This window comes from Zonotrichia albicollis, chromosome Z (assembly GCF_047830755.1).
Source record: "Zonotrichia albicollis isolate bZonAlb1 chromosome Z, bZonAlb1.hap1, whole genome shotgun sequence".
Lineage (NCBI taxonomy): Eukaryota > Metazoa > Chordata > Aves > Passeriformes > Passerellidae > Zonotrichia > Zonotrichia albicollis.
In genome coordinates, this window is record NC_133860.1 from 11,967,720 (window position 1) to 11,992,666 (window position 24,947).

Genomic DNA, 24,947 nt, shown 5'->3' on the forward strand with positions numbered 1-24,947 from the left:
CGTGGGTATAGCCAGTACTTCTTTTGGGCTATTAAATAGGCATCAAAAGTTCATCTCAGTAATCATATTCAGATTCTTTTAAGTTTGGAATATCTCACGATCTCAATCAACAAAATTTACCATGAGCTCAAGCTAACTTTCAGTGAATTTGTTAGATCTCAGACATTAGGCTGAGATCTGCACCATGTTTATTCTTTCTGATTGTCTGTTAAGGAAATTTTTCCAAAGTTGCCTAAGGATTAGAATTTCTGTGTGTCTGTGTTTCTTTTTCAAAAATTTTTTAGATTTTACATCAAGTTCATTACTTCTGCAGCTTTAGAATTTAAATGAATTGATGGAATAAACCAGAAAAATTTAGCAAGGAAATTCAATGCAAGGTGAGAGTTATGTTTAGATTAAATTGAGTTGGAAGAACATCTGGGAAGATAACATTTCCTAAAAAATTTGGAATGGTGGAGACTAGATTCTTATACAAAATCACTAGAAACGTAATTCTCTTTCTCATTGCTTTGACATTCTCAGACCTAGTCACAAGACTAAATAGCTCTCCTGTCTATTTCAATCTTAAAACGTATCTGTACTTGAACTTTAATTGAACTTTCAACCAGTAAGAATTTTAGCAATTGGGATTATTTCAGTGGGACTACCCAGAGAAAGAAAAGTATACAAAAATGTCAACATGGGAAAATAAGGAAGGCAAGATGCTAGGGTTTAAATACTTTTAAAAAATCTGTCCATTTCAAAATGCTTGTTAAAGCATGCATATTTTTAGATTTTGAGAAAATGGTCACTACTGTTTGGCAACTTTGTCTCAATCTCTTTTAGCACCAAGCTGGTAAAGGAAGCACCTTTTTTGGGTGTGCTGAAGTTTCCTTGTACCAGTCATTCTCCTCTTCTAGAGGGCCATACCTCTGTGCCTTAGGTTAGAGCAACTTTAAACCACTCTGGCATTTGTAGGTGACATACCTCAGCCATAATACAATCACTATTGGAAAGCTAAAAACAGAGGTTAGGGCACAACCTTTTTAAACTGTATTCGCAGGTTTTAGTCTGATTTAGTCCTTGTCATCTGCCATGCACAATCAAACATATGAAGGAAAACATCACTGCCATGTTTCAATCAAGCAGAGTATGAGATGCTCTTCCCGTCACATAGCTTCCCATGTAAGTCAAAATGCACAAAATTGTATTTTTAAGATTTAAAAGCAGTTGATTATAATTTACATCTCATTAGTATAACAAAAAAGGTATCTATTACCAAATGTAAAATTAAATGATCATTAAGATAATTAGCCAGTTTGTTGTTCTCATTGAGTTTATTGTTTCCATTGTGTCTGTGTAAATTAACAAAGACCTTAATTTGTACAGAAATCAATGAATTGTTTAGTTTGTTGTTTTCATTGGTGTTGTGATAATACATGCACATATTTAAATTGTTTCAGTATAAAAGACTATATGAGAGTTTACTTCAGGCATTGCCAAAAAATCATAGTTCCTGATCTCAAATGCTTTAAAGATCCAAATTGCTGGTTTAAAAATATCCATGGCCAAGATTTGCTAGAAAGTTTCATGTGCTTGGGTCCTGGCAACCCCCATCCTGAGTGTTTTTGAAAACAGAATATATTTGTCTCATGATTGAATCATGAGAATATTGGCAAAATGAATTTATGGATATAAGTGTTATGCCATCTAATTTACATTAGTTTTTTTATATATAGATCCTTCCTGTGTTTCTTCAAGAATATGAGAAGCATATTGGATTAAAAACCTGTTTTCTCAAGGTAATACTTAAAAAAACAAAACAAAAGATACTTCAATTTGGTAAGAATGAATCAAAGTGTGTAAGTTTTAGATAGTTTATGGTAACTCATAATTTTGTGTGTAGATGGATCAGGTCAAGATTTACCTCATTTGTCTTAGGTAAAGATTCCATACATTTATATCTGAAGTTTCCTTATTATAAAAGGAAAAAGGAAAAAAAAAAAAAAAAAAAAAAGAAGGACCAAAAAAAAGTGAAATAAAAAGACCTAGAGTCTTTTTATGGACACTTATATATTTTTAATGACTGCATTATGATGAGCAGTATAACCTTTAAAATGGACTATTTTCCTCCAAGGATTACAAGGGATTATTAGAATGATGATATTTGATGAAAGTATCTACATGGTGAACATCTACATCTGAGCAAAGAAAGTACATCCTCGGAGTCTATACATAATGCATAGAAATACTCACCTCAATTCCTGTACCTCTCCCCTGGCAGGACAAAGACTAGGGACAAAGGGAGAAAAGCAGTGAAAAAAGTCAGAGGACCTTCAGTTTGCTCTTAGAAAAGGAAGTAAATTAAGTTTACCTTTCTGATAACAAAAGAAGAAGATAAGTTTACTCATTGCTGAGACATGGTAGTTTGAGTCTTTCCCTCTTCCTTATTTGTCATAGTAATCATTAATAACTATTTGAATTTTTTCCTACGCTCTGATAAATTCCTATTTTAGCCAGAGTGGCTTCTTCCTCTTCCTGAATAGCTACTGTGTAAAAATATTTAGGACCTATATCCTACTGATTTCACTAAACCCCTCAACCCTCTCTGGGGTGACCAGGGTTATTTTCTGTGTACACAGTGATTGCCATTACACCCACTGCTCATTCCTGAGGGCTGAACAAGGTAAAAAGAAAAAGCCAAACAAGCAAACAAATAAACAAATACTAGCACACACACCCCCCAAAGCTGGATCATACAAGCTAAAATAATTCATAAACAGGGGAGGAAAGGGATAAAAAACAACAGCAACAAAACACAATTCCCCAAACAGCTGGCACATAAAACAGCCCAGAGGCAATCTCTCTTGTAGCATACCAGACAAACCCATAGGTATTTATGAGCAAAACAATTCAGTTTACTTTCCCTAATCCTCCTGACTCCTCCCTCTCCTGACAAAAAAACCTGTGGTGCTTATCACAGGAAAGCTGGTACTTTGCCTTGTCACTTATATAGCCCTTGGGTATGTACAGTCTTAAAGGAAACCCAGGTATGCTTCCCTTTCATATTTTGTAGGGATAGGGCAATAAGGGGCTGAGGAGACAAGCAATGACAAAATGATGTGTCAGAACAAAGTGAGATTTGAGTTCACGGGACTAGGTGCAGCTCAATTGTCTCATACTAATATAAATCAAATAAGCTTAAGGGTCACATGCTAAAAAAAAAAAAATTCTTTATCTCCACTCATTATAAAGTAAACCTAACAGCTAGATTATTTTGCTAAGTGATTAGCTTAAGAATATACGATTTTTGGTGCTATATATAAAACTGATAAATACCAATGTTTTTTATTTTGATCTGAGGGAATTTCTAATAGTTCTTCAGCATGTCCTGAAAGTTTCCTACTCTAGCATTACTGGGTTTGCATGGCAAGGATTTGGTAGTGAGGGGCTGCAGGGGTGGCTTCTCTGAGAAGCTGCCAGAAGTTTCTGAATGTCTGGTCAAGCCAAGATTGACCCACCACTGGCCAAGGCTGAGCCCACCAGCAGTGTCAGCAGCACCTCTGGCATGAGAACGGGGAGAACAAAATGGGAGAGAAGAATGAAACTGCACAAGAGCCCTGCAGGCAGGCAGGGCAGTGCAGGAGGGGCAGGAGCTGCTCCAGGCTCTGGAGCTCAGATTCCCCTGCAGCCCCTGGAGCAGCCCAGGCTGAGGCAGCTGTGCCCCTGCAGCCCAGGGAGGGCACGGGGGAGCAGAGATCCACCTGCAGCCCTGGGGGAGCCCGGCCTGGAGCAGGGGGTGCCCAAAGGAGGCTGGGACCCCGTGGGAAGCTGTGCTGGAGCAGGATCCTGGCAGGAGCTGTGATTCCATGGAGAGAGGAGCCCAGCCTGGAGCAGGGGGTGCCCAAAGGAGGCTCTGACCCTGTGGGAAGCTGTGTTGGAGCAGGATCCTGGCAGGAGCTGTAGCCCCATAGGAAAAGCCCACAGTGGAGCAGGGGAAGAGTGAGAATAATTCTTCTACTTCAGAGGAAGGAGTAACAGAGACAACGTTTGAAGAACTGACCGCAAACTTTATTTCCTTTCTTCTTCCACAACTGCTGCAGGGAAAGTGGGAGAGGAAATTGGAAGTGAAAGATGGAAATGGGAACACCAGAAAGAAATGCAAAATATGTATTCTGACCACACAATAACTGAAAGGATGCCTAGGAAGTGATTATTGAAAGGAAGAAGAAAAACTAATCTGAAAATTAGTCCTGGAAAGGTTACATGGCCCTCAAGGATATTACAGAAGACTGAATCTTACCAACTTAGTGACTGAAACAATTTCCTCTGAAGGGTAGTCCAATAGGAAAGAATGAAATCAAGAAAAATTTACACCTGTATTATGGTTTGAAAATAGATTAATATCCTATATTATAAATATGATTTATCACGTCTTAATAGATATAGATGAAAGCCTCTGAACATAAACTACAACATCATTGATCTCATAAGGGATCTCTTGAGATTATATAGTCCAGCATGCCTGCTCAAACAGGATCATCCAGAACTGATTGCTTTAGAGGACATTAAAATTACTGTGTAGACAAATCTTGGTATCAGAAGACTGGATGAGAACATTTACCAACTCCATCCCTCTGACCTCATGCTTACAGAGTTTTCCTCAGGGAATTTTTAAATTCACAAAGAACGATACTGGCTAGAAGAACTGACAGCGATCATTTCAACCACAGAATGTCAAAAACAGTACAGAATTATCCCTACCTTAGATGACCAACTTGGAGATGAGGAAATAAACATCTGAGAAAGCACTGAAAGTAAAAAGTTTGAAATTTGGCTCTTCATCTCTGTTTCTCTACCATGAATTTCCATCAGCTACTAATTTTCACTGTGGCAATTGTGGTACAGGAAATAGTGATTATTGGGACCATGTTGTAAAATTACTGAGACTGTGTTATTCATTATGTAATTAGAATTGTTCGTCCAGCTTCACAAATAATTACTCCACATGCTTAGATGAAATTATTTTATATTACTGCAGTGCATCAAGGACTAACAGTGTTAGTTAGCAGTGTTAGGCATCATACACCAATCTGCAAGATGAAAATCCTTACATCAGAGAGTTAACAGCCTGAATAGTGGGGAAAGGTGAAGAACTGAAGGGTAGCCAAGGGTATGGGAAGATGAAATGACGTGTCCAAGGCCAAATAGCAGTGCAGAAGTGCAATTGGCAGTAGAAATCACAATGCCATCAACAAACCCATCTTTATGTTACACAGGCTTTTGTATGGAAATCTCTTTAAGCTCAAATTCTCACAAACTCTTGCAAGTCTATCTAATGCACACTTTTCTAAATACAAGTTAAAATTACTCAGTAGAAAAAGAAGAAAATGAATTTCAAGATTATTGTAGAAAATAACACAGGCATCAAAACTTTGAAATGAATTAAAGGTAAAAATGACCAAGCTATTAGGAAAGAAACATTACTTGATGATCTGTGTTTACAGTAACTTGATAGATATTACTGAATTCAGAATATTTTTCCTGTAGAGGAAATAAAAAATTAACCTTTTCAATTTTTTTTCAAAGAATATTCCTTATGATGCATGTTGGCCTTGGACTCTCACAAAAGAGTCCAATATCACCTTTTTTGTGATATATAACCTAATTACAAAGGTAATTGATCTTTGACCTAAATCTCAACAAAATAAGTAGCTAGGTGAGTACTGAGGTTGCAGTTAAGATATTAAAGAACCTTTTCATCCATTTAATACATCTCACACAATTTTACTCAGCTCTGTATTTTTACTCATTCTGCCTTGAATGCACCAATGCTGTGTAGATAAAAAACGTATGTAAGGAAAAAAGCAAAACCAAAAACTATCACAATAACTGCGAGATATCTGATAGTATGAAAAGTACATAAAATTGAAGAGTGTGTGCTATGATCCTACACATTACTAACACACCAGCTTTGACAAATCTGTAAGATTTCTTGGCAAAGAAACACAAAATTTAAAGCAAAATGTTAGAAGTTACCTACCATACCTCTGCCTGGGGCAGTAGTTCCATTGGAATATACTTCACCCAAGGCCACTGAAGATTATGTCTTGCTGTAATTGATGGGTGAATTTCTTGGTCTGTTAGAAAAGATGATTCTCCCTTCTTTTAGGGCTGATGAGTTAATCAATAGAAGGCTTTTGCTTTTGTATTCATGCCTATGAGGAAGAACTGGAAACAGAATATTTGTTGAACCAATCATTCTTGAATAATTCAATTTCTTGTTTACTATTGAGAACTCTAATTTTAAAAAGTATTTCAAAATATGCGGTAATTTTAATATCTCTTCTAAATTTGTACTCTGATAGTGATGGCCCATTTTTTCGAAGTGCTGTGTTTTACATAATATACTGGGTAATGTGTACTGAAACATAATTATGAGAGTATAATATTGCAAAACAAAATCTCTATTAAAAACATCAGTGGAGGAAATACAATCTTGAGATTAAAATTAAGTTGATGAAGAGGTAAATTCAATAGAATTGTAGCAAATAGGATGCATGCGACTGTAAGCAAGTTACCGAATATTTTAGTGCCTGAGTTCATAGTCTTCAAGAAAATAGTTAATAATTCATTGTTTTATTTTACTTATGTTTTCTTCTCACCTAGACAGGAAAGGAAGTTCGTATAACAGCCTATACAAATACTTCTAGCAAAAGCAAAACATCTACATATAAAGGAAATATTCCTGAAGTTCAGTAGATACACAGATACTTGGAAAGGAAACTCACTCCTTGAGACAACTAAACTTCCAAATACAGTGTCTCTGTGGGCAATTTAATTATCTCACACTGATTGGAAATAAATAAACTTAGGATAAATCTGCTTTTAAATTATGATAAATCCTGCTTTTAAATATTAAATCAAATCAATTTTTGGAAAGAAATGTTATGTGTATCCAGCATGAGAACTCTTGTACCTTCTAGTCAATAACCATGCCATGAATTTTTATACGCAAAGTAGTTTTCTTTTCTCCTTGATAGTGTAAGAGAACTATTATTCCCAGAGAAAGATTTCCTGAGTATTGTGCTTTGACAGTTGCACAAATGCATTAAATGAATCATCCTCTGGTGATATCATACTGTTGACTGAAGAGAAATCTATATGAGATATCTTGAAGAGCTAGTATAGAAACAGAGGAAGCACACTCTCAAAGTGCTTGGTCTTTTGTCCTAATTGAAATGGGAAATTTGACGCCTTCACTGTAGAAAAGTTGCATCCAATTAACATCCACTCAGGAAACTCTAGTCCTTCTGGTTTTTAGTACTATATTTCTAAAGCATGAATCTCTTGGTGTCAGGAAAGGGAGACTCTGCTCTTTAGACCCCCAAGAGGATGGATGTTGGTGTTCTGCAGTCCAGAATGAGGCAAGGAAGAGACAAGTTTCACACCTGTCAATGTTTCTAAATTATGTTCTGCCTTTGTTCTAACCATGATTATTGTCATGGAGAGCTACTGTCAATCCTTTTCTGTGAAGTTTCCCTCTTTCTATTTGTTGTATATGAAAGGATAAGCATTGTATGAGAGTTTCTGATTCATTAAGTTACTTTGTTCAATCCTACTCAGTATGTAAGAAATAACATTTAACAAGGAAAGTGATAAGTACACAGACACAGAGAGGTAACAAAAACATAACAGTGATGACAGTAATGAAGACCTGAGATCTTCAGCCACTGGCTGATGGCCACTAATGAAACTCAGAGAGGACCGGCCTGAAAAGGAGACTCCTAACATGACTTTTGTGAGACATCATAAGGGGATTATGGAACTGTGGAAAACTTGTCATGGGATCATTTCGTGAAGTGCCAGAGGTGGAGGAAGGGAGGGCTGAGGAGGGGTGAGAGGAGAGGCAGGAAAATAGAAAGCATGGCAGAAAAAAGAGGCAGCTACATTCCAAAAAGATGCCAGACTGTGTTCTTGCCTGATCAACCGTGTGCATGATCACAGCAGACTGCCCTACCTTCTTAATAAATTCTTTTCTTGCCTTTTTGCTCTTGTGCACGTTCTCTTTTTTCTGTCATACATGTGAATGCAGCAAGACCTCAGTGACAGAGACTGAGGATCTGTGTCCATGGGTCTGAGTCAATATCCAAAGAGACGGCAGTACAGACAACAGAGTTTTTGTTAATTTGAAAATGTACCAGTGGCCACAGGGCTCATGGCTTTATGTGCCAACACCTCTGCATCTGTATTATGTTTGGTATGCCAGAATGTGCACCAGAGGCCACACTGGTATTCAAGGAAAGGTGAATATTTGTGAAATGAGAGATTGAGGGGGTTCTGTGAACTTCAATCCTGTGCCTGTGGGATATCCCCTCAGCCTTGCTGCTGATCAAACCCCAAAAGAGAAACATTGGTAGTAGCATCTATGGAGTGAGGAGTGAGAGATTTTCAAGTTCTGAATGTGCACTGGATAAGTATGTAACATCCAGGAGTCACTTATGTGTTGGCTTTCTCACATCCTTAAGCTTGGAGTCAATGCAAGCTCTTCCCTGAAACTCTGTTACATTTCAGAGGCGAAAAATATGAAGGTAATATTATTTTTTTTTCAATTTTTTCATTTTTTATCATTTATTTCTATATTATTCTGTGTGTCTTCATGTGTTCTATAAACCACAGCTCCTTCCGTCTTCCGAGTTCATTGGCAAAAGCAAAAAACCTCCAATAAATAAATAAATAAATAAATAAATAAATATATACATAAAGAAGATATTCTCTCTCAGTGGCATAAGAATCAGAAATTTACAGAAAAGTAACACATCTTCAAGAGGTAGACAAAAATTACTTATCTCCTCAGCACTCCCCTTTCCTGTTTCCCTCACACCCATTTTGGTGCATCTTCCAGTTTTAGGCTTGAAAATGAATCTGAGTTCCCCACAGTTTCAGACATTTGCATTTTAAATAAAGTAGGGAAAAAATACTATTTTGGGAGGAAAATGATAATTTTGTCAGATTTCCAGGCATACTCTCTTATCTGATAGCAGTTTCAACCAAGCAACTGGTTGTGAGCTGAGCCCTAAAATGTCATTATCAAGACATAGGTAAAGCTAAATAGTCTCAAAACTTCTCATAGGCAATCAGGAGGGCTTTGATACAAAGCGAGAAACTAAAGGCTTAATGAACATTGACTAGAGGTTTTTCAGTCCTCTGGTTTGAAATTTTGGTATCTAAGTCCTGTCTAGGTGTCAATTGAGGGGTCTAAGTCATCCTGACTAACATTTGAGTCCAAGGATTCACCTAATTCTTGCTTATATCCCTTATCCAGGTTTTTTTGTGCTAGTTATCACCCTTGATAGATGGCTCAGGAAAGAGAGCTAACACTGACTCCTGGGATTTATGCAATCCTTTTGGTTTGTGTGAAGTAGCATTGGCTAGATACACTATCTAAGCCTGAAAAACATAAATCAGTATGGAAAAATCATGGACTTACTGTATCTGCCTGTCAGGGTTTAACCCCAGACAGAAATTCAGTCCCACAGAGCCATTTGCTCACTTTCCCCTCATTGGGATCAGTGACAGAACAGGAAGGGTGAAAGTGAGAAAATTTGAGATGAAGGTTGTCTAAGATGTTTAAGAGGTAAAGAAAAAAACAACCAAAAAACAAAAACAAAAATACCCAAAACATGTAAAGCAAGAGCAGGCATAGAGAAAAGCAAAACAAGAAATTCCTCCCCACTTCCAATGGGCAGACAGGGGCTCAGGGTCATTCCCAAAAGAGCAGGGCTCCATCACAGATAAAAGCAGCTTGGGAATACAAACACCAGCACTCCTGATGTCCCCATTCTTCTTCCTGCTTCCTCCAACTCTGTATGCTGAGCATGGTGCATGTATGGGGTATCCCTGTGGTCAGTCTCTGTCCTACCTGTGCCCTCTCCCCACTCCTTGTGCAGGCCCTGGCTAGTTTGGGTGAGAGGCAGAAAAGGCCTTGCCTGTGCAAGCCCTGCTCAGAATAACAAAAACAACTCTGGATTATCATCAATGTCTTCATCAGAAATCCAAAACACAGACCTATGCCAGATATCATGAAGAGAATTAACTCTACTGCAGCCAAAAACACTACGTTGCTACACATTTGGGAAACAAAATGGACCAAATAGCAGACCTTTCCCAGGAAAGTTTGCTGTCTTTTCTTTATGCCAACTGGCTGATGAATAAAAAGCACAGTATCATTTTTCATGGCTGTGTGAGTGGTACCTTCACAAAACACTGAGTTCTGACCATGCAGCCCTTTCACTTTAATGGTGAAATCAGTGGCTTTGTTCGAGATTTTATAACAGATCTACTTTAGCACGTTAGCAACCAAGATTTGCCACTTCCTTTGCAGCATATCTCTGCTTTCCACCTTTTTATCCTGTACTGAAGAGTAGCTTAAAGCAAAGCAAGGGTCAGCCCAGATTTCATAAATCAATATTTCACTTAGCAATACAGTCATGGATCAGAAGTGTAGCTGTATCCCAGCAAAGGAAATCAGGCCTTTATCCTTCCCCCACTGGAATTATATTTAGTGAAAAAAAAGCATGAGTCAAACTTCTGAGCCAGGATTTGGAGACACAAGCTACCTTGTATCAGGTAAGCCAATTCCCTTTGATTATACAGTGAACTTGTACTTAAAGCATCTTCTGATATGAGACTGTCATAATCTAGTTTCATCTGCCTTGGGCAAACCACCTGACCAGAAAGTTTAATTGGGTCTTTGCAAGTCTGAAAAGCAAGGGAAAACTAAGGAAATTAATGATATTATGTGCATTGCCAAAAAGTGTCCCTTTTCAGTTAATCTTCATCTAGTTTCACCTGTTCATAGCTCTGGAACAGTTAGAACTTCACTAGCATTTCTACAGCTAAATTTTAAATTAAGCACATTATTATTACCAGGGTTGCGTTTCCCATACAGGCAACTCACATTCCTGTTCTCAACAAAATGCAACTTTCAAGAACATTTTTCTAATTTTGAAAGTACTTTGCAGCTGCTACCTCTTTACTGTGGATTGTACCAATGCCCTGAAACAAATTAAATTTCAAATCAACACAGAAACTAGAAAATCACAGTGCAATTTGCTGGTTTGTTCTGCTCTTTCATGTTTTCCAAGTCTGGATTTTAGTTAGGCTTTAAGTTTTGATATCTGCTGATGAAAAAAATAGGCATGGACATTCATATGGACTCATTTGGAGTCAATAGTCTTTCTTTTCTTGAGTCATGCTCTGTCAAGGAACCATTCCACCTTGGCTTTAAAACCAAATAGAAATACATTGATTACCTATCCCTTCTCTTTCAAAGCTACAGAATGAGAGACTACGTATATATTTCATGATATACATATATATATAATGAAAAAGCAAAAGAAAATTTCTATTTCCCGTCTGCACTGAGGTGTTCACTAATTCAGCCTAAGGAGGAGAAAAATAATGCTGAGGTTGAAGAAGTCATAAGCCACTTCATGCTATAAGACTAGTCAACAAGTTTCCATCTGACAGAATTCCAGGGATGTGAAAGATGATAGGCATTTGTAAGGAACTCTCATTATTTTCAAGGCTACTCTTCAGCTATTGTTATCTGTCTCAGTGTACAGGGTTTACACAACATGTCTCAGTGTATCAGGGTTCTCTGCTACAGCAAATTCCCCATTTTTACACCAATTTCAGATAGTGAACTGCATCACACGAAATATTCCCAAACTCAGATACAAGAATAAGGCAAGATGTTACTGTTAAATTGGAATAACATATAGACAGAATTTGCATGCCCTCACCAAAACTTTCCTTCAGAAAATTTTGATTTTGTTTGTCTCTTTCTTCATTTCTATTCATGCCTTGATGTGCCCTCTGCTTCGTTGTATCTGGGTCTCTGTGTAGGATTAGTTTTGAGTAAGGAAGAACCCAACAGTCACTGAAGAAATGAAACCTGCCCCTAGTCAGCTGATATGTGGTTCTTTTTCAGGACTTGCAAGGTAAAGCCATGTCTGCAAATGTTCAGAAGTACTCAGCTATTTTGAATTATCATAATGCTTCTATCATTGAAATCTCTATTTAACTCCAAGGAAGGTCAAAACGATGAAATAAACTTTATCTTTCTCAAAAAAAAAAGTCTTTTTTCCTAGTAAATCACTTCAATTCTGTTATTACCTGTCAACTGTGGATATTATTAAAAGAATAAGACATAATTTCCTAATTTTCTCTAGGTGTTATTTAGAAAAAAAAAAGGCATCAAATTGAACAGAAAAAGATCTTATATCAAAGTATTTATTCTCACTTGTCTACATATATATGCAGAAAGTACTCTGTATGTGATAAAACATCAATACTCAAGTACAGCTTAGAAAGCTTTTTAGTATGATATCGAAAATTTTGATTAAAATCAAACATTTTCTTGTTAAGGTTTAAAAAGTCTGTGAAAAAAGAACTTCAGAATATGTTCCTTCAGGGGTAAAATACTTGACAACATTTCACAAACTACTTGAGGATAGTAAAAATAATACAAAAAAGCATAAGGAATCCATAGGGTCTAATCCCCAAACCCACAAAAGTCATTAAAAGTACTTCTGGACAACTCATAATTTTATTTGAGTTACTAGAATAATTAAATTTAACATTAATTTAGTTAACATTATACATGTGGAACTAGACACTTTTAAGACACTTGCTTTAGTTCTGTCTCTGGTGAATGGAGAAAGCTAAATGCTAAATTAGATGTCTAAAATGTATGGAGTGAGACATCTTTTGGGAGAGCTCATCTTTCTGTTTTGACTTTAAATGGGGCTCAAATAATAAGTTTTAACTAGACAGCTGGCATGTGGATGGCTATAGCTGAGGCAAGGACAACAGTAACTGATAAATAAAAGATACAGGCAGCCTAAGCAGGGGTTTACTTTAATTCTACTACAGACCATCTAAAAACACACACAAACTAGGGACTCCCATCCCAGCTGTCCTGCACTCATTTAGCAGCATCTTCGCAAACTGCATACTGAGATTAATTTGAACCAATGCAGAGAATGGGATCTACCTTGTCAGTATTGGATCTGGTTTTATCTGCTGTGCCTACATGAATTCTCAAAATTATAGCCAAAAAAAAGTAAACCAAAAAAACGACAACAAAAGCAAACAAGAGCAAACAATCAAACAAGAACAAACAAAAAAAAACCCACAAAAAATCAAATCAAACCAAAAGATAAACAGAACCAAAAACAAAACTCCCCGAAAAACCAACCAAACAAAAACAAACACTCCAGAAATATGTGAAATTGGAAGCAAATATAAGAGAATCAGCACAACAGTCATGTCAAACCCTTAAGCAGCAATATATTTCTCATTCTCTCTCCAAGTCTTGCAGAAATAAAAGAGATGGCATAAAAATTAAAGCATTTCTGAATGAACAAACACGCCTTGAGTCTCTTCAGAGCACAGCCAGCATAGCTTTGAAATATCCATCTTCAGTTTCTCTTTTGTATCATATCTTTCTGCTCCTATGCCCATATTTCATAATTATGGACAAATATAGAGAGTTTAAAGAAAACCTTAATTGAAGGTTAATCCCCAACAGTTAAATTCAAGAGTTCCCTTTGATACAAAAAGCCCCTTAGAGGTAAAACACACGAAATTTTGATTAGTTTTCAGAGTATGTTTGCTGACAAAAAAGGTAAACGCATTTCTCTTTAAACTTCTTTTTTATTTGTTGGTTGTTCTTCTGAATGCCTTCAGCTTAGAAATAGCCCATGAAGAATAAGCAGAGCAGTGACACCCCTCACTCTTTTCATGTGGGGGTGGGGTGTACATTTTGTGACAGCTGCAGTGAGTTCTGACCACACCACAATTAAACAAGGAGAGATTTCAATCAAATTTCACAGAAGGGAAATTAATTCAAAGGTTACAAACCTCTGAACAAATCACAGAGCCAGAGCCACCTAAATCTTACCAAACTGAATTATACTACATTGTTAAAACAACCCAGGAAAAAAACCAGTGATTTTCATCACCACAATACTATTTTCTGGTGATTTCTGAATCATGTTTCTGATAAGCTTTTTATGATTCATAATATTTATAAACATGAATGGTATCCTCAGTAGCCCCAACAAAGTTTTTTTAATAGATTAGACATATTCTGTGTCTTTAATAGAGATATATTGGAAAAAGCATAATAGTGAGTTATACAGATGCTTCTACAGAAAATGCTGGGAACACATAAATTTATGTTAGAAAATATTATGAAACTTGGAAAGTCAAATGAGGGAAAAAGGGAGACAGGAAATATTTAATATCTTTGACTAAAATTTTACTCAGAGATAATGACTGTGAATGAGCAATACACTTGAAAATAACCTTTAGAAAATTTCAAGTTATTATTTGTATGCACTTAAGTTATTTAACCCATTCCTTGTGTTCAGTGCTTGAATTTTTGAGGAAATCACAAGTATTCATTAACAACTGTGATACAAAATGTTAGTGATACACAATGGTAAATATGCCATAAAAGAATTATTTTTCTACTTAAGACAGAGAGAACCACAGAATGTCCCAGAGCAAAGGCAATGTTTTGACCTATGTAAAATGTTCCATTACTGGTCAGAAAGCCCAGGGCAGGGCCAAGGGCAGAGATTGATATGCCAGTGGTCATAGCATGAATAATTACTTCAGCAGACAGTCAGGGATTTTAGAGGCACATCCTGCTTTCCCTCTGAAGATGACTTCAGCAACTTTGCTAACATTGTTCTCATTTTTCAAATACTTCTCCACTTCTCTGGCTCATTGGTCTGGAAAGGAGAGACCAAGCACCCCTAAAGGTACAGACTGGATGGAAGTTTTGGATCCCCTTCATGCACCAGGCCTGTGATAGCAATGACTTTCTTCCAAGGGATTGTGGCTTCAGTTTGCAGACAAGGACATGCAGATGTGACTGGGTGAGACAAAAGATTTTACCACTGGGGAGCTTCTCTTATTGCTAGAAGCAGTCATTTCACCCTTGCTTACATTCCGGTTACTAAATGATGATGGGAATAGAAAAGAATGACTCCAGGAAAGATGGAGAGAGGCCAAGGGTGTGTCCTGAAAGGACGAGGGGGTGTGGATTTAAACTAAGAGTAGCTTTAGATTAGATATTAGAGAGTAATTCTTTCTTGTGAGGGTGATGAGGCCCTGGCACAGGTTGCCCAGAGAAACTGTGGCTGCTGTGTCCCCAAAGTGTTCAGGGCCAGGTTGGATTTGGGTTTGCAGTAACCTGGTTTAACAGAAGGTGTCCCTGCCCATGTCAGCAAGCTGGAACAAGGTGATCTGTAAGATCCCTGTCAAACCAAATCATTCCATGGTTCTGTGATTTACTGAAAGCACTCTGAGGATTTCCCCATAGACTCTGACATTAATCACTGGTCCTCATTATTCAGATATAATACAGAATATATTTAGCACATCTGAAAATTAGCCATGGCTCTTTTCAGGTTGTAGGTGACATGACACTTTTGGCCATTTTTCGGTCTGTGGAAAAGGAGTAAAGTATTCAGGATTCATGCTCACAATTCCTGACTCCTTAGGAAAGTCACAGATGAAATCCCAAGTTAAGTAATCTCTGAATAAAATATATGAATTTAAACAATATATAGAAATTATCACAAGCAAAAATATTTACAATTCTTTAAAGATGATCAACATCTTGAGCATCTTGGCATACACAACCTATTAAACCTCATTGTTTCAATCTCTAAAACAAAAACTAAATTAACATTATTTCAATACAACTTTAAACTGTTGGTTTACAAACTCAAATTCCTTTTTAAATTAGTGTCCCACTGAAATTATCTACTTCCACCATCAGTGTTTAAATTTAGCTACTTTACTAGAAGAAGAAGAAATTCTGTGGAGTCCTGGTTTTTAATTACATTTTTTGTGGGTTTTTTTTTTAATGAGTAAATGAGAGTGAAAAACACACTTTCACACTGGCAGTTACTCAATATATGTCTTGGGAAAAAAAAAAAAAACAAAAATGAAACAAAAAAAATCCAAAACCACCAACAACCAAAAAAAACTACCAACAACAGCAACAATTACAAATTCAGCCCCAAAGAAACAAAGATAAAAAACAACCAGACAAACTAAAAAAAAAAAAAAAAAAAAAAAAAAAAATCAAACAACAACAACAATGACAAAAATAATAATGATACTACTACTACTACTACTAATAATAATAATAGTAATCCAAACAAGTTTGTTGGAGTAACTCTAGAAACTTCTTGTAAGTATGTTTTATTTACAAAAAAGGCCCTTGGCAGTGTTTTTACTCCTGTCATTTTGTTGGTAGATGGCTTAGAGTGCTGTTTCCAATAGAAACACCTTGTTTTGCTATATTGGGTGAACATCTACTGATTCTGACTCCCCAGGACCCTATTTCTGGCATTCAAGCTTTCTTGGGAAAGTGTACAATTATAATAAAATGTGTAACTATTTATATGTCCAGACGGCAATTTATGTTTTGCCAGTCTTATACTTATCACTAAGAAATCAAGGAAATAAGTTACAGCCATCCTAACACTCTAAAGTGAATGTACTGAGGAATAATTGCATTTTTGAGGCAGTCTGTTACTCAAGAAGATTTTCAGTGCAAACTCAAAGTCTGTTTTTAACTTGTGTCTGAATGAATACAACACAAAATCCCAGCAACTTCCACAATCACAAGAAAAAAAGAAAAAGCTAAAATAGAGACCAGTGAATCAAACTGAAAATAATTTCATTCAGGATCTCCATATTTAGAAAACATTTCTTTTCTACATTGTTGCAGAAGAAGCACCAGATAAATAGATGATGTCTTTTCTATTAACACATTTTTGAGGACTCAGGGGCCTGGAGGTTGATGAGTTTCTGTTTGTCCTTTCCAGGTAAAAAATGGGATTTTCTCATAGGCAAAGGACACTTCAAGAGCCTTGAATAAATAAGTTGTGCTTGTTCCTGTGGCACTTCTCAATGTTAAGATATCAGCAGGACAAAAATAAGTTCAGAAACAACGTCCCTTCTTTCTGCCCCTGCAGGAGGCTCCAGGGTACCAATAAATGCCCACAAAATTAGGGGCAGTGCATCTTCATCCAAAACATCTCTGTGTCTCTCTAGAGGATGAACCCATGGGGTTCAGGTTGTCATGCTAGGGGCATTTTGACGGCAAAGTAACAGTATTCAATAACAGAAGTCTAAATTCCTAATCAGCTCAGAAAAACAGCAAGAGAGATTGTAGGCACTGACAAAGTCCAAGCTCTTCAATAAAATTTTCCCAACTGATTCCCAACTGAAATAATAAGTTAATAAAGTTCTAGGTATCTGAGGATAAGAGCACATGTTACGGGGAAAGTTAAACCCTTACCACACAAATCCAAAGTAAGCTGGCCCACGCAGCAAATTGTTTTTGAGTCAAATCTTAAAATTCATTTACTTTAGGTGCAACTTATTGGTAGGTAAAGCAGAAATATGAGAGATTTAAAAAACCCTGAAAACTCTCATGCATACTTCCTGGAGACTGTTTTACATGTATCACAGGAAAACAAGAAATAGAAGAAAATATGTTATTATTAATGAGTGGGCTATGAAATAGGAAGTATTTTTAGGCCCTGCTAGGAAACCAACAAGAGTCCTGAGGCTTGACACTCACAAAATATAAATAATGTGAAAATAATTAAAGACACAAATTTCTTTCAGATATAAGAAATTCTCAGGAACTCACAAGACAAATAATTTTGGGAATTATGCGGCAATTTCTCATTGCTTTCCATTAAAATCAAAGCAGATTACTATTTGTAATAGATAAGTAGAAATGTTAAAAATTTTTATCTCCTTTTAGTAATCTTCAAGTCTTAACTTTTTAAATTTTCATAATTATTTTCACCTTAAATAATCTTTCTGTCTTGGCAGCTATTTGGAAATTTTGGTTTGTCAATTTGCTCCATTCTATCCCTCTGAGTACACTTCTAGATCCTTCTACACCTGTTCCAGCTTAAGTCCCTTGATGAAACCTGGAAGCACAAGGAATTGCTCAAAGTATTCCCTGTAAGAACTTATCAGCACCTTGTACTCCAATATTAAAAATTCAGGTTTTGTATGAAATGAAAAAAAAAAAAAAAAACTGCTCCATTTGTAGAACTTTGGCCTTTCCTGCCCTGTTCCACCAGGCAAGTATGTCATGGTTGTGTTGATATCAACACATTTTCAAAGATCTTACATATCCTTTCTACCTCCACAAACAACAAAAGCTCTTTCATTTCCACTTCTTGTCACTAAAGTCTTTTATTTTATAAAGTTGCTTCAAATCTCAACATCCACTGAAAAGTTTCAGATTAATGCATGAAAACCTTAAAAAAAAGCAAACTGTTCTTACCTTTAGCTATACCTGTATAAGAGGTAAAATAATATGAAAAATGCTAATAATCAAGTGTACACTATCCTTTCAAAATGTATTCTTTTGAGGCTCAGTGGCATATCCCAAGTGCAAAATATATGGAGAACCAGAGCATTTTCCTGTACTGAGACGTGAGATGTGTTATTTTGTCCCCTCTCTGTCATTTAATGGCAATATAAGAGTCCTACAGCCACCACCTGCTCCTTCTGTATGCAAGGTATTCTGTGCAAAAGTTTATCTAATTTGTTTTTAAGAATCAGAAACATTGCATATTTCATGCTAGATGAAGACTTTCATGGTGCTGTGATGTAGAAAGCTGCATGAAAGCAGAAATAACAACTGGGAACTGTGTCACAACTGAATGCAGAAATTAAGCTGAATAGAAAGGACTTATTTTTCCATTTGCAGAAAATAAATGAATTGTTTTTGGACCAAGATAATAAATGAAAAGTCATTATTTCAAATATTTCTAATGAGCAGAATTGAATGGAGATTTTGCCTGAAAAGTGTGACCTGAAAGGGAAGAGAAGGAAAAAAAAAAAAATCTCATTTTAAAGTTTGATTCATAACATCATCTCTGGAGGTGGGTAAGGTTCTGGCCTTTTGACTCCAGTCATTACACAAAGGGGAGAGAGAAAAGCCAACTACTGACTGCGAGCAGGAAATATGATGGCCCTCCTACAGAGTAAGAAAGACTAAGAGGATTGTGCGATCAGACAGCCCCTAGGAAGCTGCTTTTAGAATTGTCTACACAAAATTAAAAAGGTTTCAAAAAAAAAAAAAATCAGGGAAAAAAAAAAAAAAAAGCCAAACCCCAACCCTGTTGCTGCCCTGACGAGCCTTAAAAAGGACGTATATGCTCCATGCAGTCAGCAGAAAATGCTCCTCCTTTAGTAATGGGTCACAGCTGGCTCCAGCAAAGGGCTGAAAGCTTCAAGTTTGGCATGACTGAGCATTCATGCAGCTTAAGCAGAGGCGTTTGACACTAGTGATGGCAAACTTGGATGGATTAAATGCCTGCTTTGAATACCGCTACAAAAACATCTACAGGAGTAAACAAGCAAAACTTGTTTGATGGGTAAAGCATGACCATGTGAAAATCTTAATCTAAGCATTGAGGGGAATGCAAATAGGAGAGGAGATATACCATACAGAAATTGCAAACTCTTGTAACAATTTTGGCCTGAATCTATTTTGCTCTGCATACAATTTCCTGTTTTCATTCCACATTGAATACATGAGAAAGATTTGATAAACAGTTAGGATAACAGAGTATTTGCTAGAGACCAGTTCTAAGCTTCAGTAGCAAGAGTTCAATTGGTATTAATAAGATTTAGATTAGGACACAGATTCTTGTCTTTAAATGTCTTGTACTATAGGGAGATTCACAATATTCAGGAGAGGATTATTTTCACTCAACTTCTTGAAAGACTCTATCCAGATTTTTCTGAAAGTGATGTAAAGAATTCAGACAATTTGAGTAGCAGAAGAAGTTACATTGTGAAATAATATTTACAGTTATTATTAATTTTTTTTTTCTCATTGTGTTAAACATTGTGAAATCACCAACCAAAAAGAAAACATGTCATGCATCTTTCATGGTAAGGATAGGGTGATGCAAAATATCTGAATTCAGGAAATGGCGGAAACTTGACTTCACAAGGACATGGTGTGAAAGTTTTTGGGTTTTTTTCCTTCTAAAGTTGCCACCAGTTGTTATTTTTTACTCCATATGAAGAACAGGAATCTGTTTGAATTCACCCAACATTTTCAGAGTAAAAGTGAACCCCAGCATCACAGTGACATTCACAGCATTCAAGATGGTACAGAATTGGCTTGAAATCTTTTATTGAATTTACAAATGGGTATACCCACTTCACAAAGACAGCTTTCACTACTATATGCTTTGCAGTTACGTTATAATTACTTATTTCTATGTCAACAACACAAGGTCACTTAAAATATGTCTACAATTCTCAGGCATGAACAATTTATCACCAAAAAAGAAAACATCACCAAGGTTTCAGGAATTTCCCATATCAGGAAAATAGAATGATCATTCCCCATAATTTCTTGAGTCCTTTATGGAACATGAGAGACCTAGATTTACCTTTTGCATCTGCTTGCTGATTTTAGCAGTAAACAACCATGGACAGGAAGTGACCAATGCTAAATATCAACTTATTATTTTTTGCCACATAAATGGTTTATCACGAGAGACTGTTGCTTACCTTACTTTAAAATCTGTTCCCAAATTAGAAAATTTTGGCGAAACAAAACAAAATAAAACAAAAAACAATGAAGTACCAGGACACTTTCTGAAAGAAACCTTTGTTTGAATTTACCTTTACTTGAAATTTTAAAAAAATTCCTTCCTTCCTTCCTTCCTTCCTTCCTTCCTTCCTTCCTTCCTTCCTTCCTTCCTTCCTTCCTTCCTTCCTTCCTTCCTTCCTTCCTTCCTTCCTTCCTTCCTTCCGCCACTTCCTTCCTTCCGCCACTTCCTTCCTTCCGCCACTTCCTTCCTTCCGCCACTTCCTTCCTTCCTTCCGCCACTTCCTTCCTTCCTTCCGCCACTTCCTTCCTTCCGCCACTTCCTTCCTTCCTTCCTTCCTTCCTTCCCTCCTTCCTTCCTTCCTTCCGCCACTTCCTTCCTTCCGCCACTTCCTTCCTTCCGCCACTTCCTTCCTTCCTTCCGCCACTTCCTTCCTTCTGCCACTTCCTTCCGCCACTTCCTTCCGCCACTTCCTTCCTTCCGCCACTTCCTTCCTTCCGCCACTTCCTTCCGCCACTTCCTTCCTTCCGCCACTTCCTTCCTTCCGCCACTTCCTTCCTTCCGCCACTTCCTTCCGCCACTTCCTTCCGCCACTTCCTTCCTTCCTTCCTTCCTTCCTTCCTTCCTTCCTTCCTTCCTTCCTTCCTTCCTTCCTTCCTTCCTTCCTTCCTTCCTTCCTTCCTTCCTTCCTTCCTTCCTTCCTTCCTTCCTTCCTTCCTTCCTTCCTTCCTTCCTTCCTTCCTTCCGCCACTTCCTTCCGCCACTTCCTTCCGCCACTTCCTTCCGCCACTTCCTTCCTTCCTTCCGCCACTTCCTTCCTTCCTTCCTTCCTTCCGCCACTTCCTTCCTTCCTTCCTTCCTTCCTTCCTTCCTTCCTTCCTTCCTTCCTTCCTTCCTTCCTTCCTTCCTTCCTTCCTTCCTTCCGCCACTTCCTTCCTTCCTTCCGCCACTTCCTTCCTTCCTTCCTTCCTTCCTTCCTTCCTTCCTTCCTTCCTTCCTTCCTTCCTTCCTTCCTTCCTTCCTTCCTTCCTTCCTTCCTTCCTTCCTTCCTTCCTTCCTTCCTTCCTTCCTTCCTTCCTCACTTCCTTACGCCACTTCCTTCCGCCACTTCCTTCCGCCACTTCCTTCCTTCCTTCCTTCCTTCCTTCCTTCCTTCCTTCCTTCCTTCCTTCCTTCCTTCCTTCCTTCCTTCCTTCCTTCCTTCCTTCCTTCCTTCCTTCCTTCCTTCCTTCCTTCCTTCCTTCCTTCCTTCCTTCCTTCCGCCACTTCCTTCCTTCCTTCCTTCCGCCACTTCCTTCCTTCCTTCCTTCCTTCCTTCCGCCACTTCCTTCCTTCCTTCCGCCACTTCCTTCCTTCCTTCCTTCCTTCCTTCCTTCCTTCCTTCCTTCCTTCCTTCCTTCCTTCCTTCCTTCCTTCCTTCCTTCCTTCCTTCCGCCACTTCCTTCCTTCCTTCCTTCCTTCCTTCCTTCCTTCCTTCCTTCCTTCCTTCCTTCCTTCCTTCCTTCCTTCCTTCCTTCCTTCCTTCCTTCCTTCCTTCCTTCCTTCCTTCCTTCCTTCCGCCACTTCCTTCCTTCCGCCACTTCCTTCCTTCCGCCACTTCCTTCCTTCCGCCACTTCCTTCCTTCCTTCCTTCCTTCCTTCCTTCCTTCCTTCCTTCCTTCCGCCACTTCCTTCCTTCCGCCACTTCCTTCCTTCCTTCCTTCCTTCCTTCCTTCCTTCCTTCCTTCCTTCCTTCCTTCCTTCCTTCCTTCCTTCCTTCCTTCCGCCACTTCCTTCCTTCCTTCCTTCCTTCCTTCCACCACTTCCTTCCTTCCGCCACTTCCTTCCTTCCTTCCTTCCTTCCTTCCGCCACTTCCTTCCTTCCTTCCGCCACTTCCTTCCTTCCTTCCGCCACTTCCTTCCGCCACTTCCTTCCGCCACTTCCTTCCTTCCGCCACTTCCTTCCTTCCGCCACTTCCTTCCTTCCGCCACTTCCTTCCGCCACTTCCTTCCGCCACTTCCTTCCGCCACTTCCTTCCGCCACTTCCTTCCTTCCTTCCGCCACTTCCTTCCTTCCGCCACTTCCTTCCTTCCTTCCGCCACTTCCTTCCTTCCTTCCTTCCTTCCGCCACTTCCTTCCTTCCGCCACTTCCTTCCTTCCGCCACTTCCTTCCTTCCTTCCGCCACTTCCTTCCGCCACTTCCTTCCGTCACTTCCTTCCTTCCTTCCTTCCTTCCTTCCTTCCTTCCTTCCTTCCTTCCTTCCTTCCTTCCTTCCTTCCTTCCTTCCTTCCTTCCTTCCTTCCTTCCTTCCTTCCTTCCTTCCTTCCTTCCTTCCGCCCCTTCCTTCCTTCCTTCCTTCCTTCCTTCCTTCCTTCCTTCCTTCCTTCCTTCCTTCCTTCCTTCCGCCACTTCCGCCACTTCCGCCACTTCCGCCACTTCCGCCACTTCCGCCACTTCCGCCACTTCCGCCACTTCCGCCACTTCCTTCCTTCCGCCACTTCCTTCCTTCCTTCCTTCCTTCCGCCACTTCCTTCCGCCACTTCCTTCCTTCCGCCACTTCCTTCCTTCCGCCACTTCCTTCCTTCCGCCACTTCCTTCCTTCCGCCACTTCCGCCACTTCCTTCCGCCACTTCCTTCCGCCACTTCCTTCCGCCACTTCCTTCCTTCCTTCCGCCACTTCCTTCCTTCCGCCACTTCCTTCCTTCCTTCCGCCACTTCCTTCCTTCCTTCCTTCCTTCCTTCCTTCCTTCCTTCCTTCCTTCCTTCCTTCCTTCCTTCCTTCCTTCCTTCCTTCCTTCCTTCCTTCCTTCCTTCCTTCCTTCCTTCCGCCACTTCCTTCCTTCCGCCACTTCCTTCCTTCCGCCACTTCCTTCCTTCCTTCCGCCACTTCCTTCCGCCACTTCCTTCCGCCACTTCCTTCCGTCACTTCCTTCCTTCCTTCCGCCACTTCCTTCCTTCCTTCCTTCCTTCCTTCCTTCCGCCACTTCCTTCCTTCCTTCCTTCCTTCCTTCCTTCCTTCCTTCCTTCCTTCCTTCCTTCCTTCCTTCCTTCCTTCCTTCCTTCCTTCCTTCCTTCCTTCCTTCCTTCCTTCCTTCCTTCCTTCCTTCCTTCCTTCCTTCCTTCCTTCCGCCACTTCCTTCCTTCCTTCCGCCACTTCCTTCCTTCCGCCACTTCCTTCCTTCCGCCACTTCCTTCCTTCCGCCACTTCCTTCCTTCCTTCCGCCACTTCCTTCCTTCCGCCACTTCCTTCCTTCCTTCCGCCACTTCCTTCCTTCCGCCACTTCCTTCCTTCCTTCCGCCACTTCCTTCCTTCCTTCCGCCACTTCCTTCCTTCCGCCACTTCCTTCCTTCCTTCCTTCCTTCCTTCCTTCCTTCCTTCCTTCCTTCCTTCCTTCCTTCCTTCCGCCACTTCCTTCCGCCACTTCCTTCCGCCACTTCCTTCCTTCCGCCACTTCCTTCCTTCCGCCACTTCCTTCCTTCCGCCACTTCCTTCCGCCACTTCCTTCCGCCACTTCCTTCCTTCCTTCCTTCCTTCCTTCCTTCCTTCCTTCCTTCCTTCCTTCCTTCCTTCCTTCCTTCCTTCCTTCCTTCCTTCCTTCCTTCCTTCCTTCCTTCCTTCCTTCCGCCACTTCCTTCCGCCACTTCCTTCCTTCCTTCCTTCCTTCCTTCCGCCACTTCCTTCCGCCACTTCCTTCCGCCACTTCCTTCCTTCCTTCCTTCCTTCCTTCCGCCACTTCCTTCCTTCCTTCCTTCCTTCCTTCCGCCACTTCCTTCCTTCCTTCCTTCCTTCCTTCCTTCCTTCCTTCCTTCCTTCCTTCCTTCCTTCCTTCCTTCCTTCCTTCCTTCCTTCCTTCCTTCCTTCCGCCACTTCCTTCCTTCCTTCCTTCCTTCCTTCCGCCACTTCCTTCCTTCCTTCCGCCACTTCCTTCCACCACTTCCTTCCTTCCTTCCTTCCTTCCTTCCTTCCTTCCTTCCTTCCTTCCTTCCTTCCTTCCTTCCTTCCTTCCGCCACTTCCTTCCTTCCTTCCGCCACTTCCTTCCTTCCTTCCTTCCTTCCTTCCTTCCTTCCTTCCTTCCTTCCTTCCTTCCTTCCTTCCTTCCTTCCTTCCGCCACTTCCTTCCTTCCTTCCGCCACTTCCTTCCTTCCTTCCTTCCTTCCTTCCTTCCTTCCTTCCGCCACTTCCTTCCTTCCTTCCTTCCTTCCTTCCTTCCGCCACTTCCTTCCTTCCTTCCTTCCTTCCTTCCTTCCTTCCGCCACTTCCTTCCTTCCTTCCTTCCTTCCTTCCGCCAC